Below are 6,833 nucleotides of genomic sequence, written 5' to 3' on the forward strand. Positions count from 1 at the left end.
GACTTAAAGTAGGAAACATAGCTATGAAAAGGATGGTAAGACCCTAGCAGGCTGAATTTAAAGAATGTATTTAGGCAAAATGATTTTTAATCAAGGGATATAAAGAAAGTGAAGGTTAAGGCAGTAATGAATAATAATTCTAAGTATATTTTAAGCTAGGAAGACTTAGAAACTGTATTATAATAATGATACAGGAAAAATGAACATAGGGCATGAGGAGGGTCATGTCCCAGGTCTCAGTTGAGCCCCGGAGATGTGCCCAGCCAAGTGTGGGTCCTTGGCTTCATGCAGGAAAGAATTCAAGAGCGAGCCACAGTTGAGTAAAGATGGCTTTATTTAGAGAGATACATACTGCATAGAGTGTAGGCTGTTTCAGAAGGCAAGGGAAAGGCCACAAGGTGTGGGGGTTGGGTACTCAGGTTAAAGAAGTAAGTACACACTCCACTGACAGAATGCGGGCTGTCTCCAAAGACAATGGAGCGAGAGAGGTGGCCACGAGTCATGGTGTTGCCAGTTTTTATGGGCTTGATGGCTTCACACACCTACAAGTGGGAGGACTATTCCAACTACCCTGGGGAAGGTGCTGGGATTCCCAGGAATTGGGTCACCACCTACTCTTTGACCGCTTATGGTTAGCCTTGGGGCTGTCATGGTACCTGTGGGCAGGTTATTTACCATGCTAATATATTACAATGAGTATATAAGGAAGCTCAGGGTCTACTAGAAGTCAAATCTCGTGCCATCTTGAGCCTCAAAGTCTACTGGGAGTTGAATCTTCTACCTTTTTGGTGTTAATTGCTGTGTCATTCTTTGGCTGTGCCCTGCTCCCTTCCCTCCCGTCTCAATAACTATTTTTTTTTAAGTATGAGCAAAGTCTGGGTTGCATTATAATCATATACTGAAGCTTGATTCAAAATTCTCTCCCTTCTTCATAATTAATCTTTCTTATTATCCTAAATTTTGTGAATCTAAAGATGCCTCCTTTCCTTTACACTTCCTCACCACAGCTTCCCAATGTCACTTTTAAATGTCTTCAGAAATTCTTTAGAAAGTATACCTGTTTTTATAAAAACTCTTGAGAAAATTTCTAGAATTTAAAAACATAGTATGAACATACTAGGATCCAAGAAATGATAAAATTACTTTTTTTTAATAATGAGGGCTCTAAGTGAAAATAACAGACATGATACAGTATAAAAACAAGAGTTTAAACTGTATAAAATTTATTAAGTAATACACTCAAAATAATTTTATATCCTTTCAGCCGTTATTCTGAATAATGTTTTTATAGTTGTCACACAGAGTTGGAATATAGGAGGCCAATTTTCTCCATCCAACTTCAAGTGGTGGGTGGTAAAAAATGTTGGATTTGAATTAATATTGATCCAAGTCAGGTTTTTTTTTTTTCATTTTTATCTTTTTTGGCACATTTAGAGTGACTATTTATCATAAGTCCTGGCTTAAGCCAGTTAATGTAGAAAAATTCAGCACTTATGGCTTTAGATTGTCCTGTTTAAAGTGACATTCCTCTCTCATTTCACTTAATCTCAACATGTAATTCATTTCTTCATAACTTTTAGGGCATCTGAAGTTATTTATTTATTTATTTACTTGCATGAGGTCTGGAAACCCTTCTGCTTTTCCAATCATGTCTCTCATATCTAGCGAAGTACCTGGCTTATAGAAGGTTTTTAAAAGCATATACTTTGAATTAATTCCTAACTAATGAATGAATGAGTGAAGAATGAGTCAATGAATCAACCGACCAAATTTAGTTTAAACACAAATATATATGATAGGAATCAAGAAGTCAGAAATAGTATAACTTTCAACATAATCTTTTTTGAAATGTTGACTCATGACTTTAATAACGTTTGCCAAATCACAACATTCCAGTACCTCAGTCTTCCTCTCTCCTTCCATGCCAGCATCTGTGGACTCAGCTTCCATTCCCTGCATTCCCTTCCAGCTGCATCCTTTATTATCTATTCTACTTTGCAGTACCTCTGTTTATACCACCATTGCCCATGAATTTTCCTTTGCATTTCGTCCACTCACAACAAAAGGATACAAAACAATAATCATATGAGCTCCTTTGCTGTAAAAGTCCGTATGTTACTGTCCTTATCTTTAGCTTGGGTTTTGCAGAGTATGGTTTGTTTAGTGCCAGTTTCTCTAGAAATATATTTTGTATCATCCTATTACGGCCAAAAGCTATGCATAGGAAAAAGAGAAAAGCAGAGATTCAAAAGGGGAGAGGATTAGAGAGAAATATGTTACAAAGATTGCATTCTCTTGGTCCTATAGCTCATTTTCACGTTTTCCCTTCTTACATTCAGATTTTCTCCTTCTGTCTTTATATTCTCTTCCATGTTAATTTACTTTCCCTGTATTTATATGTCAGTTTCCCCTTCTGGTCCATTAACAGAATGTTCATCAGTGTTGCAAATTTGTCTCTTGCTGCCTGAAAGAATCAGTTCACTACTCTAAGGACCTATTTAGCTTCCAGGAAGTAACAGAGGCTTCTGGAAGATGTATAATTAAAAATACACAAACAAAACAAAAACTTTGTTTTTTTTATTAAACTATATATTTTCTCCAATATTATAAATGATTATAATTAAAAAACATAACTTTTGAGCCATGAAAATAACAATAATCCATTTTTCCCACTAAACTTTGTTTAACTTTATATTCAAGGAACCATAGCTTTTAAACACTACTAGATCATAAGGTCTGATGTTTCCCCATAGCTGTAGAGATGTGTAAACTTGAACTTTATCTCCTTTCAACATGCTCCTCCCACAACATAAATACAGAGAAGCTAATGAAAACAAGATCAAGGTTGCAGATATCTACCAAATAAAAAAGAAATAAAAATTAAAATTACTCCAGATTTGCAGTCCTCTCAGAAAGAAATCATAGTATGGTGGACTAGGGCAATTATAGTTTTCTGATCTTGACTTTGAAGGCTATCTGGGATGGGCTTCTGAATTAGAAGATTAAAATTTAGGCAAATGTCAACCTTTCTATGATACATGGGACTGTGAATTTCAATCATTGTTTTGGTGTTGAAATATTTAAATTGCTGGGATATTGAATCCAAAATAGAGTGACCAGATCACATGACAATCAGATTCTAATAGCTTGTTCTATTAAGCCCAGAATTAAAAAAAAAAAAAGGTTGAAATTGCGGGATATGCAATAAAAGAAAACAATTGTAAACACATACACATAAATAAACAATTATACAGGACTGATGAATAAGCTAATAGAGAGTTATGGAAGGTCAGGGACCATGTTTTTATTATGTATGTGGGTACGGAGACAGAACTAAAACTAAATCCCAGTACTGTGCCCTAGATTCTTTATTTGTGACAGTCATGTATGATTATGACTGGAGCATTTATGAGTATTTGCAACATAGCTAATGATCACTGGGTGGTAAATTATTATTTTTTATTCCTTCAACCAAGTTTTTATGAGTTCCTACATTAAATTATTAAGCCCAGGTATTTTTCCAGATGTTCAGGATACATCAGTAAACAAAAGAATAAAAATCAAAAGTATCTGATGCCATAGAATTTATATTCTGGTAGGATCAAACAAGATAAAAATGTATTTAAAAATATGTGTGTGTGTGTGTGGTGTGTATGCTATACTAGAAAATGACAAGTGTTATGGTGGGGATGTGTGGAAATTTTAAACTGTGGTAAGTAAGGGAATGTATCACTGAGAATTTGACATTTGAGCAAAAATCTTAAGGAAGCCAGCAAGTCAGTCATGAAGATAGATAAAGATGTTTTAGGTTCTGAAATGAGAGTATGCTTTGAGCAATAAAGAGTGAGTGACTGGGGCTGAGCAACTGGAGGAAAGAGTGATGGCAAGTGAGTTTATCAAGATTGAGAAGGTCAGTCCATATAGATATTTGTAGGGCTATGTAAAGACTTAACTTTGAGTGAGCTGCAAAGCCATTTTAAAGATGTGAGTAGAACAGTGATATAATAAGATACCCTATTCAAAAGAACGCTTTGGTTTTTACTTCTGTCTTTAGAATGGTTTTTGGTTTTAGTGTAGAGGAAAGGGTGGAAGCAGTGAAACTAAAAGACAAGTCGAAATAATGAATGTAAAATCTGATGATGACTTAGAACAAGATGGTTGTGATGGAGATGGTGAGAGACAGTTGACTCTGAGCATAGTAAGACATAGTAGTTTCAAACAGTAGTCTGAAAACAAAGATGACAGAATTGCTGATGTGGGCATGGAAGTAAGAGAATGTAGACGTGAGAAAGAGAGAGCAGTCAAGAATGGTACTCAGGCATTTGGACTAAGGTACTGGAAGAATGGAAAATATTGTGGTTAGAGAAGTTTGGGAAAGGGATGCCTGGAGCTTAGCATTGAACACGTTTAGTTTTAAATATCCTGGTGAGGATATTAAGTTGATAATTGGACATATAAATTTAGACATTTTGAAGGAAATCCTGACAGGGTATTTGGATTATAGAAGGTATTTAATTTCAAGGACATGGATGAGAACTTCAGGTTAGAATGCAGATGGAAAAGAGATAACCAGGAACAGCAACAGAGGAGTCCAACATCCAGAAGTCCAAGGTATAAGCATATTCCACAAAAGAGGCTGAGAAGGAGTAAACCACATTACTATAGGAGTAATACCAGGAGAGAGTGGTTTTCTGGAAAAGTTGTGTTGAGTTGAGAAGTACTGAGTGATTAGCTGCATCAAATACTGCAGATAAGGCAACATCCATTAAGACCAACCCATTGGGTGCTACTGCGTACTCTGCTAACCAGTGAGAGCCAATTGTATGCATCCTTTTGCACTGTGTGTCCACTGGCATCATGTTGGAAGCTTGAAACTGGCCATAGTTGGAATATTTATACTGTAGGAATCAGCAGACACTTAGAACTAGACATTTTTTTTCTCTTCCTAAGAACTGTTAAAGGTTAACACCAGTGACTAAGACATGATTACTAGACTTAGTAATGTATGGGTCACTAGGGATCTTGACTCGTGCATTTAGAGTGGTGAGAGGAAAAGCCTCAGTAAATTGGATTCAAGAGAAGAGGGAAGAAAGGCATTGTAGTTAGTGTGTATGACTCACTCAAGGAAGGTTTATGTATAAAAGGCAGTAGCTATAGCAATTTGTGGATCAAGAGAAGGTTTTGGTTTTGTTGCTAAAGATGGACTGTATAGCATTATTACATGCTGAGGGGATTCACTGAAGACAGGGAAAATGATAATGAATAGAGGGAAAACTGATGCAATTATAACCAAGTTGTTTTTAACGAAGGAGTTTTTTTTAAATGAAGGAGTTGTTTTTAACGAAGACTGCAGACTTTGCATCCATGACAACAGGCAGGAGCACAGAGGACAGGGTTCGCATGCATGGTGAAGACATGCCTTTTGTGATTGCTTCTCCTCCCAAAAGTGAAATTAGCTGGAAATGAGAATGGGGCAGAAAGGTGTCACAGCTGTGGAGCAAGAGGATGAGATGGGAAAAAGGCTAAGGGATAGCCTAGAGAAATGTAGTTGGTCTTTCTGGCAGCACTAAGGGCTCACTTGATGCTAACAGTCAAGAAGTTAAAATAAAGCCAGGAAACAGGATGGTGATTTTCTTCAGCAACAGTTGACTTAAGGAATAGGTAGATAATTGACACTAACAGCGGATGAGTATAAAAGCAATCATGGTTGTGATAAAGGAATTCATACTGCAAAACACACATTAAAATTCTGAGCTGTGGAATCAAAACTAGTTAAGAAGGGAAATGAGTACATGAAGGCTATAAGGGGCATTGAAATGGGAAAAGGTTTTGACGGCATCAGAATAGTAGATTTGGAGCCCTTTAATGGGTAAGGTGGTATAGACAAGAAGAAGTATAAAAAAGTCAGATTCATGTAATTGAGTTTATGAAGTTAGGGAAAAGGTCTAGTTACTGAGAGATCACATTATTGAAAAAAAATCTATGTTTTTTTAATAAAGGCTAAGAATTATGACAGAAAGAGTTTTCAGTAAAGTTATAATGCATAAGAATGTAACATTGACAGAGAATGAGGGAAAGTAAGCTGGATTAGAAAAAGATGCAGAAAGGAGAGGTAACTAAAACCACAATGAAATACCATTTCCAACCCACAAAAATGACTGTCCTAAAATAAAAGTGAGATAATAACCCATGTTGATGTGAAAAAATGGAACTCTCATGCATTGTTTGTGGGAATGGAAAGGGATCCAGACACTTTGAAAATGAGTTTGGCAGTTTCTTAAAAAATTAAACATAAATTTACCATATTTTCAAGCAATTCCACTCTTATGTTTCTACACAAGAGAAATGAAAACACATGTCCACATAAAGACTTGAAGTCAATGTAGATAGTAGAATGACTCATAATAGCCAATATATGGAAACAACTCAAATGCCCATAAACTGGTGATCTGATCAAGAAAATGAGTACATAGCTATGCCATGAAATACTATTCACCAATAAAAAAAAATGAAGTACTGACATGCTCAAACCTGTCTAAACTTGTAGAACATCATGCTAATAGTAGGAATGCAGTCAGAAGAGATCATGTATTCCAGCATTCCATTTACAGGAAATACCTAGAAAATGTAAATCTATAGAGACAAAGAATAGATTAGTGGCTGACTGAGGCTGGGATAGGAGTGGACATTACCTATTTTATATTTTATTTTTTAGACATTAATTGTTAACTAGCATCTTATTAGAGTAATAAAATGTTCTAAAACTGGATTATAGTAATGGTTATGCCACACAGAAAATTTATGAAATGATTACTGAAAATCATTGAGATGTA

This window comes from Camelus dromedarius, chromosome 13 (genome assembly GCF_036321535.1).
Source record: "Camelus dromedarius isolate mCamDro1 chromosome 13, mCamDro1.pat, whole genome shotgun sequence".
Lineage (NCBI taxonomy): Eukaryota > Metazoa > Chordata > Mammalia > Artiodactyla > Camelidae > Camelus > Camelus dromedarius.